This window comes from Gadus chalcogrammus, chromosome 23 (genome assembly GCF_026213295.1).
Source record: "Gadus chalcogrammus isolate NIFS_2021 chromosome 23, NIFS_Gcha_1.0, whole genome shotgun sequence".
Classification (NCBI taxonomy): Eukaryota; Metazoa; Chordata; class Actinopteri; order Gadiformes; family Gadidae; genus Gadus; species Gadus chalcogrammus.
In genome coordinates, this window is record NC_079434.1 from 20,520,465 (window position 1) to 20,534,478 (window position 14,014).

A 14,014-nucleotide genomic window follows, 5' to 3' on the forward strand; every position below is an offset into this window, starting at 1 on the left:
TTATACAGCGCTGTGGTCACTCGAAACGCTTTACAATGCTGCCTAACATTCACCCACTCACGTAAAGACAGACGGCGGGGTCAACCACGCAAGGTGACAGCCAGCTCGGGCTCAGGGAAACCTCCACGCTAGGCTGACGTGAGAGCCCAGGAGTCATGAAGCGACTGTGTGTGGGACAGAAGAAGAAGGAGCAGGCAGAGCTCTCCTCTCTGATGGAAAAGACGAATCAGAACGAAAATCGCCCCCCACCAACGCATTATCTATAACTCGCACACACTCCTATTCTTTGTTCTTCCTTCGATCATGGGGGCGTATTGCCAATATAATGATGCGTCTGCATCTCCATTGTTATCCAACTCCAAAGTAGCTGCAAACCTCCCTCAAGCAGGTGCATCCACTGAAGATTACATTCCTAATTCCTAATACATACATTTGAACTGTGCCAGACAATTTATGTCTGAAACTAGAAATAATTGGTATACAAATAATAGGGGTGTCCTTGACTATGATTCTGAATAGTCTAATAATCTGATTAGTTAATAAAAACATTATGAGTCAAACAGTGGTCTCTGTCGAGCTCTGTTCTGTCTGATTACGAACGGTATTCACATTGGATCATTGCAAAAACAACATTGATAAATAGACTGTGGAAGAGTATTAACAACGGATTAACATTTTTAAATACATGAGAACGATACATTTCGTGTAGATGCCAAATGTGACACCATTCAAATGAGCAGAACAGGGAAGGGCACCACTGAGTACCAGCGGAGAGAATCCATCTCCACGTTGCGAGTGATACATCATGACAGCTGCTATTAGACATTGTTTGAAGTTGACTTTTCTTGGATCGTCTCGCCCCAAATGATGCCAAACTTTTGAAGTCTTTTCCTGATTTTGAGCACCCCTCGAGACTTACGGTATGGTATGTGCACTACTAAGGAAAGAAAGTGATTGGATAGTGCCACTGTCATTAAACAAAGTGGTTATCAAAAAAAAACACTACAGACATCTATTGAAAGAAGTACATAACACAGCAGATTGCATACAGAAGACTGAGTCAATCCCCCATGCCCTAAAATAAAATCCTTGTCTCACTTGTAGGCTTTTCCTCCAAGCGGTTTCACGTATTGAGCATCCCTATCTTCCAAATATAGAGTCCCGCTGTTATATACGCAACATTTTTCCAGACACAGCAATTTGACTGGTAAAGTCGACTAAATGTCTTTCTATCGAAGATTTGAATCGTTGAAGATGCAATATTTTTACGGGAAGTATATTAGATATTCCTACAAATCATTAAAACATTATGTCTTTGTGTCGAAGCTACATGATATACTGTAGCTTTGTGTATAATAATATGAGTATCATAAAAAAGCCCAATATAAAAGAAACATTTTTTGACCTCTGGTTCACCTCAAGATCCTCCCCCCTACTAACATACGGAAGTTCCCTGGGGTGGGAAATCTGTGCACACGTTCTCCTCTGCAAATGTTTGTCCCACTTTTTACCTGATCTGAGGTTTCTTTGATTAACTTCTCTTCTATTTCCGTGATCCCATTCAATCGCTCATTAAATCCACTGTATTTTGTCAATTATTCTTTGCACTGGTTTGAACACAAAGCTTTCCTAAAACCATTCAAAAACCAAAACAGAAAATCAACCAACCAAGAAAATGGCTTAGGATTTCCCAACCTATAAACCTACTTTATAAACTGACACCGGTATCGTAAACAACGAGCTAACACAGGCGGCAGTGTCTCTGATACTTTACGGCGCAGGGGTTCATGAGGGAAACATTGGCTGCTCCGATACTGTGTCCCTGAGGGAAATCTAGGGGACCCTCTGTGGGCCGAAGAGGCCTTTGGAGGAAGAACCACCATAACTCTCCCTGGTACACACACACAGCTAAACCCCTTAGGCTGCCTTGGCTGGGGTATAGCACGGAGAGCTAAACCAAGAGGAGCTCAACTCCTTCTACAAATCTACCCTCAAATCCGGTTGGGCCAGGGTATCCAGAATGCAAGCGCTCAAACCCTTTTATTTGTGTGTTTTTGTTTTTTATTCGTATGTTTTTCTCTTGTGATAGCACCCCCTAGGGGATAGGCAGGTTAGAGCATGTTCTGAGGGCATTAGAGTTTGCTTGCTCCCAGGGAAGAGAGGAGATAGACATGATGGGAGAGTATAGGTACATCTTTTCCAATCTTTCCAATCTTTTCAAACTTCATTGGCTTCCAATAAAACAAAGCATCAATTTCAAGATTCTCCTCACCACCTACAAAGCGCTAAACAGCTTTGCACCCTCGTACATAACAGATCTCCTCCATCGCCACTCCCCCACTCGCCGCCTACGCTCCGCTGATGCCAACCTTCTCACCTCCATCACCAAGACCAAGTATCGCACCCTGGGGGACAGAGCCTTCGCCATCGCCGCCCCTACCCTCTGGAACTCCCTCCCTCTGGCCAACCGAAACTCTGATACACTCTGTTCCTTCAAAAGTCAACTTAAAACCGATCTCTTCAGGACCACCGACAACATTTGACAAATCATCCTCCGCCTTCTTCCACTCTCTCCCGCTCTCTTAATGTGTTGCCTATTTTTGTCGTGTTGTTTATTTTTTCCCTTTTGTTTGATTGTCTGTACTGTCTGTATGTATTCCTTTCTTATTTGTAGAGCGTCTTTCAGTATTTAGAAAAGCGCTATAAAAAAAGGATAAATTATTATTATTATACAACTTTATTAATCCCCCACAGGGGCAATTCCTGTGTTGCAGCAAAGGAAGATGTAATCAAATACAATAAAAGTACAAAGTTTTGCAAAGGAAAACGGATGCTAAAATAAATGCTAAAGTAAGGACAAACAGCACAAACAGTATAAATTATAATGTGTCCCAGTGCCAGTACTTCACATTGTATTTAAGTGTTTAAATGCGATGTAATAAAACAAAAAATCCAAAATATGCAATGATATTGACAATATGAACGCCTCGCAATCTTCTATTGGACCAGAAACATCCGAAGGAAACTGAAAAAGCTTCCTTGTTGTTGATAATAATATAATAATTATGGAGCAGCAACGACTTTATGCGGTCCTGAGATTTACATTTTGATTACAATTTAAAACTTACCCCGTTTCCATCATCGGTCACTGAATGTATTTTTGTGAGTCCATATGCAATTGCTTTACAAAGTTGTGGCCGTGTTTCGATGAGTGGTTTCACCTCCTGATTGCACTACTGGCTGAATATGTTTATTAATTCCAGTTCATGGCAAGTGTTCATTCCAACCCATAATACAATCCCTTTTTGTAAGTCAGTGTGTGTTTCTGTGTGTGTGTTTGTGTTACTAGTTGGATCACATTCACACCTTCAGCGAACCAAACCAGAGTTCACTTTATAAGTATACTGAGATCCCTGTTCTGGGTCGCACCGAAGTTCAAATGATCGTTCCGACACCCCTACGAACTGTACTATCTGGGAACAGATTCCAGGGAGCGATTATACAGGCCAAACAACTGTGGTGTGATGGCACCCCAACTTCAACACTCACATGCTCTGATTGATGGACGCAAGCGGCTGCTATATACACACGTCATAGCAACAGTCAAGTTTACATAATTTAATTAAGGCTTGCTTCTGGAAAAATATAAATGACACTTCAGCGATCGTCAAGGCCCACCAGGAGAAACATAAATGTTGTTGAAACATACATATTGTGTGTGTGTGTGTGTGTGTGTGTGTGTGTGTGTGTGTGTGTGTGTGTGTGTGTGTGTGTGTGTGTGTGTGTGTGTGTGTGTGTGTGTGTGTGTGTGTGTGCGTGTGTGTGTGTAGTAGAAGTACAACATTTCCTAAACAAATGCCCGGTCCAATCCATTTGCTGTGAAAGGACGGTCCCTAGTGCCACGCGGACGATATTTTTACGGCCATGTGTGTTGTTGACACAGCCCCTAAAACGGCACATTTTCCAGACATATCACTCAGCATTTATTGTTGCCGGGCCACAGCGGCTACAGTACGAGGCATTCGGCTCCACCGATTGGCCACGGCCCAGAGTGCCTTGCGGCGGGCTGGACGAGAGCAGATGTTGACCTTGGTCGTTTTTGCACCGGGGGGGGTTTGGCAGAGCGTTGTACTTATCCTGTTATTTTATCAGCTGACAGATGGCGCGTGCATATCAGGTGTAAACACCATTAAGTGCGCCGCGTTTTGAGTGCAATTCATTTGCACACAATCAGTGGGATTCCATATTCCCCCGAGTTGATTGACAGATGTTTTACATACGTGGGAGACCGAGTCAGCGAGCGCAACGCGCGGTTCACTTCGGTGTTGGGATGCCACGACTACCACGACTAAATTTGTTGAGCTTTACTTACTCTTAGCTTTTTCATTCCGTTTATTGTTTCTACAGTTTTTCCGTGATATTTAGCGACGGTGCAGATTATTGACTCTGATTTGATTAACCTTTAGAAAAGATCGTCATGACACAAACGTCGCTGTGATGATGAGAATTGTTAGGTAAGGTTCTTTTATATCGTCTTTTTTTTCGGGTCGTTCGTGCAACCGAACATGAGCTGACTTTGACTGCAGTGAACAGCCTTCTGTACAAGAAACAATAATCATTTGTATTGCCTGGTTCTTTGCTCTGTGTGGAGTAGAACTGCTCAGGGACAAAGGGGTCACAACCGAGTGAATAGCAACACAAACCGTTTCCATGGTTCTGAACGGGAGTCACGGAACGGGGAGAACTCTCCGGAACGTCCCAGTGTCTTCAGGAGGCCTTCGCCTTGCATCATCTCACCACCTTGGTGCCATGAGAGGCTTCACACTGTCCTCCCATTCGCCACGGCAACGACAGCCGCTTGGCGCAGGCGTCGCTTTCACTCCCCCCCCCCCCCCCCCCCCCCCCCATGGCCTCACTCCAGATTAGATGACTGTAGCGTTTTGTCGGATTAGTCCGAAATTGATTGTTTCGCTTCCCAGAATGCTCCGGGGCGATAAACTACGACAATAACAACAACATCAACGTGGTCCGCGAGGGGATGGCTGTTCCTGTTGATTTCCCCGTCCGCTGGTACACACCACCATGAGCTGGGGGGGGGGCGGGGTTGGGGCTGTCTCGCAGTCATAATGCGACCAGGGCTTAGGGGGGGCTGCCTTTTGTGGAAGTGATCTGAGGAAGGGAGGAGGCGGATGTTGTGGTGGACGTTTCTAGGGATGGAGCGGGAGGGAGAGGGAGGGAGGGAGAGGGAGGGAGGGGGAGGGACTCGGCGGCGGTGCCTCGGGGGGGTTTCAGGGGGATGACTGTCACCAGGACTGCAGGATGCCGTCCATCTTTTAGTCGGGGCCGCTGTGCTCCTCGCACGGCAGGCGACGGCACTAAATAAGGACTCCGTTCTAACGTCTGGCTTTTCAGCAGAACTTTGACGTTTTACAAAATATGGGCAATCTGAGCAGCCGTGTTGTGATGACGGTCTTTGAATAAACGAAAACGTTGGATTCCATTGGAAAGAGTGGGAGGGGCTTTATCTCGTGCATAGCCAATAGCTGCCCTCCCAACACCAGTCTGGGAGGAGCAGCCTTCTCTTAGTTCACAGTTTTCCCCCCGTGTAACAACTTTATACATTTCTTTCAAAGAATAACATATATGTCCACTAATGCATTGGCGAGAGCCAAACAAAGCCATTTTTATTTTCAAACTGTTCCCTTACCCGCCAACATGGAGTTAAATGTCAAAAGTCAAAGTGTCTGTTTAACCTTTGCCGCTTATGAAGTGAAATTCTCATTACAAGGCTACTATTCCGGCATGTTGAAACATTTGAAAGATAAGCCAAAAGAATGAGCTGCAGTTGTAACACATTATTAGATTTCAGGTTATTTTTCTAACACTAACTTAATGTAGCTAGATGTGTCTGTTAAAGCAAGCACATCAAATATCTGGATAACCTTATTCAAAAGTTTTATGAAAAACTACGATGGACCATAAGTAATGGTAAGGATGGATTCTGCTGACCAAAGCAGCAGAATATGTCTGTGGCCTCATTTTAATCTCGTTCTTGTTTTCCTGGTCAGCAATACGCCTCCTGATGCAGTATAATTGTGAGTGGGAGAAACCAATAAATGGGCTGCGTTCGGACGTTTAGTTCCGATGCCAACGACCACAAAAACACCTTTTATTTATTACGACGGCTGACGCTCACTGGCTCCCCCGGTGGTGGACCGTGAGAAGTGCAGAGCGGAAAAACCTTGTCCTGTAAACTTGAGGCTGCTCCGTCCGGGAAACGTCAAGATGATTTAGACTAAATATCCTTTAAGGTATTATGAATGTTGATGGATCTGGCAGGCGGGGGGGGCGGCAGTGGCGGGGGGGGGGGTCACACAGGCAGAGTCGACTTACTGCGGCTGCCAAGAGCTGTTTGTGAGTGAGAGCGCAGCACAAGGTGATGGTGGTGCTGATGGGGGGGGGGGGGGGGGGGGGTTGTGGCTCTGCGTGACATCAGCGATCATCACGTTTTCACCGAGGAGAGCGCAAGTCCCCGTGGCGACACACAGCAGCTCCCCCCCACCCCCCCCCCGCCCCCCGCGGGGACGTAACACACACACACACACACACACACACACACGCACACACACACACACACACACACAGAAACATACACACACACAAGCACAGCAACCCACATAGACATGCACACGCACAGCAGACAGACACATGCACTGACATATGCGTGGTTACGCACACATGAACTCACACACACACACAGACACACATATACACACAGATATACACACACACATATACACGCACACACACACACACAGACACACACACACACACACACACATACACACATATAGACATACACACTGAGAAATATACACACAGAAGCACGAAAGCCCACCGACATGTAAGCACACACAACAGATAGAGAGATACACTGAAATATGGGTCGTTACACACACATGCATGCACACAAACACGCACACACGCACACAGACAAACAAAAACAGACACACACACACACGCACTGATAATCTTTGGATGTCCCACAAATCACCTGTTCTACCTTTGAATGTGCTGACAAGGGCGTGGCCTGGTAAGAGAGCCATGCCTCCCAGCCTACTACCACGGGGGAGAGGGGTCTGTTGTCAGGGGACGGGGAGTCACGTCCTGCCATCCGACAGACTGCGGGATTCTGTCGCGATCAGACACAATAAACACAATGCTTTCAGCTCGAATCACGTCTGCTCTGATATCTGCATGTATCTTTCTCACCACATCCCCCTGTGTCCACCCCCGCGAACCCCCCCATCCACCACCTCCCCCCCCCCCCCCTCTACGGGGAATGCGTGGTACCTCTGTTGAAGAACACCTCCAAAGTACCGGTGATGTATTCTCAGAGCGTTCCCATCCAACCAGAAGAAGGTCCAAATTATTCATGAAGCCAAGAAAGGAGAACCGAAAACTTGCTGGGGAACTGAGGGAGAGAGAGAGGGAGGGAGGGAGGGAGGGAGAGAGGGGGAGGGAGAGAGAGGGAGAGAGAAAGAGAAGAGAGAGAGAGAGAGAGAGGGAGAGAGAGAGAGAGAGAGTGAGGGAGAGGGAGAAGGGTGAGAGGGAGAAAAAGCCAGCGAAAGGGGGAGAGAAACAGGATCTGTCAACAAATGACAACAAAAAAACAGGACTGTTTGTATAATTTCCTCTGGTTTTCCAGAAACTACCGGGGGCCCAAACCTCATCCATTCTGCTGACAGGTTCTGGACACTTTTCCCAGCTTTCTTCAGCGTGACCGTATCAACGACTTACAGACACCGCCTGCTCCTCACTGAAAGGAGACCTATATTTAACGCAGCGAGAAACTTTACTTTGACGAGGGTTTGACGGGCTCCTCTAGGTGCTTGTGTACACGCCAGGATTCTTTGCATTAATATATTTAACTATTCATAGATAGTTTTGATGTAGAGAAAGAGAGAGATACAGAGAGAGAGAGGGGGGGATGGAGAAAAAGAGGGAGAAAGAGAGACAGAAAAAAAGAGACAGAGTGAGATAGAGAGACAGAGTGAGATAGAGAGACAGAGTGAGTGAGACAGAGAGAGAGAGAGAGAGAGAGAGAGAGAGAGAGAGAGAGAGAGAGAGAGAGAGAGAGAGGGGGGGGGGGGGATCTTGATCCGAGTGCATGTCTATTTGTTATTCATAAAGCTGAACGATGGGATACAACTGGTGGTCCACCATGCCGTATCCCGAGCAACACACTGTCACGGGCATGGCAAACAAAAGCACTACGTTTGGCAGGTCGAGTGTCCTCCCCTCTACAAACACACGATAACAAGGAGCAGAACATCATCCCGACTAGCGAGAACAACAGATACCACCACCACATGTCTGCTGAAAGTTCAGCAGCATCTCGCAGGACCACCCTTCCCAAAAAGAAAAACTCACGAAAAGCAAACGATACAGCCAGGAGCACACAGTGAACCAAGATGGGCGACCGACCTGCCGTTGTCATCCGCTGACATTCATTCACGTGTTAAGAAGCAGATGGTCCAAGAAGAAGGTCCAAAATGTCCGCCCCGGTTCGTGCACTCCTAATGGATTTGTTGTTGATGTTTTTGTTGTTGTCGTGTTACCCCTTCATTGACTTTCACATTGTCATGAATCTGCCGCTGGGCCATAACAGGACATTTCACCCACTTGTCATTTCTTGCATTTGATTCAGAGCCAATTTTTGCTAGCTGCAAACACCAGGGACCACGTGTTAGTTTTACTCCCCGATGGAGTCGTGCAAACCAGAGAGGCCATTAGCAGCAAGATGGTGGAGCGGGAATAAATTCCTGAAATAACTGAAGACAGAGAGCATGCTGTGATGTCATTTCATAAATTTAAATTGCATCTCTTTCCGGCCGTCTCTCTATTAACTAAGAATTTGCATTGATGTGTTTGGCAGGGCTTTAAAGTGACAAGCCTTCTAACGGGCAGGAGGTGAAAAATACATAAATAATGTGTTGTGCGTACTCAATGGAAATTACTTTTTCCTTCGTTTGCCCTCAGTTTTTTCCATTCACTTTCTAAAGCATAAAAAAAACAGTTTTGAAAAAAGAAACCAAATCAAAAATTGTAATGACTCTTTGAATCGAAGACAATTTATTAGATTTAAAATTGTCCATTGATAAGGAAAGCGTGCAGAATGTCCCCAGCCTTTAATAAGCAGGGTGGAATTATAGAAACACATTAAGGGCAGAGATGGCACTTTAGAGATGGTGACAGAGAATGGAGATGGAGGAGCTGTAGATCGAACCCTCTTCCATCTATCTCCTCCGTGGGCTCTCGGCACTATAGGGACTGTGTTCACTGGCTCTAATTGTTTTCTCATCCCTCTCTCAAGAGATGTGCTAGGGCACGAGGATGCCCGTATTAGACTACTGATCAATGCAGTTTATATCTTGAAGGGAAGGAGACATGCAAACGCTCTGTCTCCTGGGAATCAGCGAAGGAAATCAATCAGCAGGGACCCAGAGGGTCCCTGCTGATTGAGAGGCCTCGCTCCAAGACCACAACATGGCTGCCATGCAAACGTCCTACTGTTGATACTGCTAAAACTATACTACTGGTAAAACGACATAAATACGTCCTACTAATACTACTACAACTATACTACTACTGCTCCAACACCTCAATATGGCTGCCATACAAACGTCTTCCTGCTGATACTATTACAACTATACTACTGATGAAACGACATAGAGACGTCCTACTATCACAACTACATCTATACCGCTACTGATTAACTACATAGAGACGTCCTAATATGACTACTACAACTATACTACTACTGTTCCAACACTACAACATGGCTGCCATACAAATGTCCTTCTAATGCCAATAGGCCTACTACTACTACTGATAAAACAACAGAGAGAGGTCCTTCTATAACTACTACTATTCTACTACAGATGTAACTATTACTGATACAACTACAACCACTGCCACAGAAACATCCTACTAATACTACTACTACTGCGTCAACCCTACAACATGGCTGTCATAAAAATGTCCTACTATTGCTGCTACTACAACTACTGACGTAACATGGCTGCCATAGAAACAGTATGACAAGGGGAGAGGATCGGGGTGATGGATTTAGTGTCCGTGAAGTCTGCCATTGTACATAAAACGGTTATGAGGCCTTGGATTTCAGGTAATGAAAAAACATTACCTGCTTGAGGTTTTTTTTTTCACCCAGGAGTGACCTGATCCTTATTCAGCACGTTGAAGGTTGAACGGAATGGCGGCCTTGCAGTAGTCTATGGCCAAAACTCATTAATATTCAACCCTTAATATTATTCTAATGAGTTTTTACTTTCAAAAGTGACCCCCACTGAGATCCCATACGAAACTACGACAACAATTATTTGCTTCGTTTTACGATTATGAAATCACAATTACCCATTGACTGAACGGTGGCGGTTGTTTTCGCATCCAACCACTGTGAGCCCCCTATAGGCCTTCAGGGGAACTGCACGTTGGTCACATCCTCAAACAAAAGGTCATGGCTGCCACTCGGCGAATGCATGGCAACAGCTTCAAGGTGCCGGAGCTGTGCCACTCGTAGCTCTGCTGCTACTAGAGTGGTTGTTACTATTCATAGTACTTACTACAACTACAATAACTAAAAACGCTGCCATTCAATCAGCAGAAGTACCAAGGTACACAATGAAGGTGTTGAGCCAACTGGTCTTTCTATACTAATTACACCACTCCAAGTAGTAATAGTAGTATTACTACTATGACTACATCTACAAGTGCAGCTGTTACCGCTGCTATTATTAGTACTTCAACTACTGGCCTGCATAGAAACAGTAAACTCACAACACATTTCAGTTGAAATACAAGTTTGACATTGAAACCCATGTTACTTTTTGGATCAATATCCGCCCCAAGCAGTGATGCTGCCGCTGGGGTTATTTTATTTACAATGACCAAGTCTTTGTTGTAGATCATTCTGAGCAGATCATTAATGAGCAGGTAGAGGTCACAGTGCATCTCGCTCAAAGATGCCTGGAGACAGTGTTGAGACATCTTGGATTGAACCCAGAACCACATAAGATAAACTTACCTGCCCCCACATCTACACAACAATCAGGCCAAAACTAATATTGCTGTCACTACTGGCACTTAATGTACGCACATATTGTATGCTGTACGTCCTGGCACTTAAGAAATAGTACTTAGCATTGTGTAGCATCTTATCCAAGCTATCTTTGTTTTATACAGGGAAGGGGTTAACCTAACAATTGTTAGTGCTTGGCACTTGGTTCTATGAACATCCTTAGGCTACTATACCGACATCGATATATTGTTGGTTCTCTTTCTTCTGACAAATGTACATATTGTTAGTCGCTTTGGATAAAAGCCTCTGCTAATAACCCTGAAAGTAAATTTACTGCTATTAGGCCTACTACCCCACTACGAATAACAACATTGATTGTGCACCCATTGGCCTACTGTTCTGCCTATCAAACTGCCTTTGGCAGTTGCTGTGAATTCTGACAATAACCATATTATTTTTTATAATGTTATATAAGGAGATTCAAGCATTGAATAAATACAGTTAAACGTCAGATTACATATTTATTTATTTCCCTGCCGGTTTTGTTGCTGTTGTTGTTGTTGTTGTCGTGCAGCAGAACGCAGATCGATTAGCATAGGCCCACGAGACGGCTCATCAGTTACCGCAATACCGTGTTCGCCCTTTAGGATGACGGCACGAGGAGCCTCAATGCTGAGCTGCGGGGATAATTATTTTGAAAAATATGATGGTGTTTAGCCTATACTGCCCATATAGATTTGAATAAATAGCATATATTTATTCAAAATAAATTGCCTTTATTTATTCCCAAAGACAGTATAAGTACCACCACATTTTCCCAAACATCCTGACCACAACTGTTTGGTCAATACTCTGCACGCTCTTTAACATTTGGCGCCAATTAGCTAATTGCTACAATCAATCATTCGTTAGCCGACCGAGAAGACATAGCAAATACTTACTTATTCATCATACTTAATTTCATGTCTGGCTGATGACTAGCCTACTTTACGTATTATTTTCTAATTACATTTCCCGGTGATATTCTTTGCATCGACTTTAAAAACGCTCTGTTCATACGTCAAAAAATAAATAACACGTGCTTGTCGCGTTTGATTGGCCGTTCATCAACACAGCTTGATAAAAAGACAATAATCCATCGGTCAGAATAGGAGACCAGAAGCCAGAGCAGTTAATGGACTATCACTCCCGTGGCTCTCGATAAGCTTTTGAGCAATTCTGGAGGGTCAGGAACACAAAGAAGAGATAAGTGTGTGTGCGTGTGTGCGTGTGCGTGTGCGTGTGTGTGTGTGTGTGTGTGTGTGTGTGTGTGTGTGTGTGTGTGTGTGTGTGTGTGTGTGTGTGTGTTGGGGGACACCAGCTGGGGTTTATTCGTTGTATTTCGGCAACAATTGGTTTGTCTCTAGCATTAGTGGGACCAGTGATGATGGAGGATGCGGAGGAGGAGGGCGAGGAGGAGGAGGAGGAGGAGGAGGAGGATGGAGGACGCGTGCACGCGGCGCGTTGACGCAAGGGGGAGAAGTGGGGAGCGAGAGAGAGAGCGCCTGACACCGTACACTGGATTGTCATAGATACACCTGCCAGGAGAAAGAGGCAGAGCAGGAGAGACAGAGCGAGAGAGAGAGAGAGAGAGAGAGAGAGAGAGAGAGAGAGAGAGAGAGAGAGAGAGAGAGAGAGAGAGAGAGAGAGAGAGAGGAAAAACGAGAGCGCAGAATAGGCAGGAGGAGGTGTTTCACCTGAACATTACTTTATCTCCCTCACGCCTCCTGAGCGCCGGAAGGATCATATCGGAGCGGAGCTGGAGTCGATCAGAAGGTGTCAGCCCTCCAATCCTATCCTCTGCTTATTATTTCCCAACTTGTGACCGTCCGGACTTTTTTTATCTCAGTCAAACCTTGCCCAACAACCCCACAGCCGTGAACAGTGCGATCACTCGACGGAGAGAATCCAAACTGGGGCAGAGACTGTGCGCAAAGTACCCAGAAGTTAACTCACCGGAGCGATTCCTTCCCCGTGCGCCCGGCCGCTGCACCACCACACGGTAAGGACCGCACTAAACCTTTTGCATGACTGAAACTGATGAAGCTTTGCACTACAGGCGCTGTCCTGTTACAAAATGTGGGGTTGACATTACCGCGTCACGTCATTTTATACAGCTCACCTTTGTTTCGGCTAGAACTTATATCTCTGATGACGCCGTTAAAAAGGTAAGTTCTTCGTGAAGTTATCCATGGTTGCTTTTCAACGAGCTTAATCTCTCTACGCGATGTCTGCAATGTGTGTGTGTGTGTGTGTGTGTGTGTGTGTGTGTGTGTGTGTGTGTGTGTGTGTGTGTGTGTGTGTGTGTGTGTGTGTGTGTGTGTGTGTGTGTGTGTGTGTGTGTGAGTACGTGCACGAATCGGTGTGTGCAGCGTACCATTGTGTGTGCGTGTGCGTGCGAAAACCCAATGTTGTGGATGGTTATGAACGGATAGCATATGGTGACTTGGACAGAACTTCTGTCTCCTTGAGTCTGTGGCGCAATGAGGTGGGGACGGAGTGCAACGTTGAAAGCTAAAGATGGAGAGGATGGTGAATGAAGAGAGAGAGAGAGAGAGAGAGAGAGAGAGAGAGAGAGAGAGAGAGAGAGAGAGAGAGAGAGAGAGAGAGAGAGAGAGAGAGTGTGTGTGTGTTAATAAGATAACGACTGGCGGGAACAGAGCAATAGATATGGGAGCCAAGAACAGGGGATGCAGAGAGAGAGGGTAGTGGATGGAGGGAGAGATGGACAGGGAGGAAGAGACTGAGAGAAAGCAAGAGAGAGAGAGAGAGAGAGAGAGAGAGAGAGAGAGAGAGAGAGAGAGAGAGAGAGAGAGAGAGAGAGAGAGAGAGTATGCGTGCGTATGCGTGTGCTTATCTGGTCGGTGATTAGGT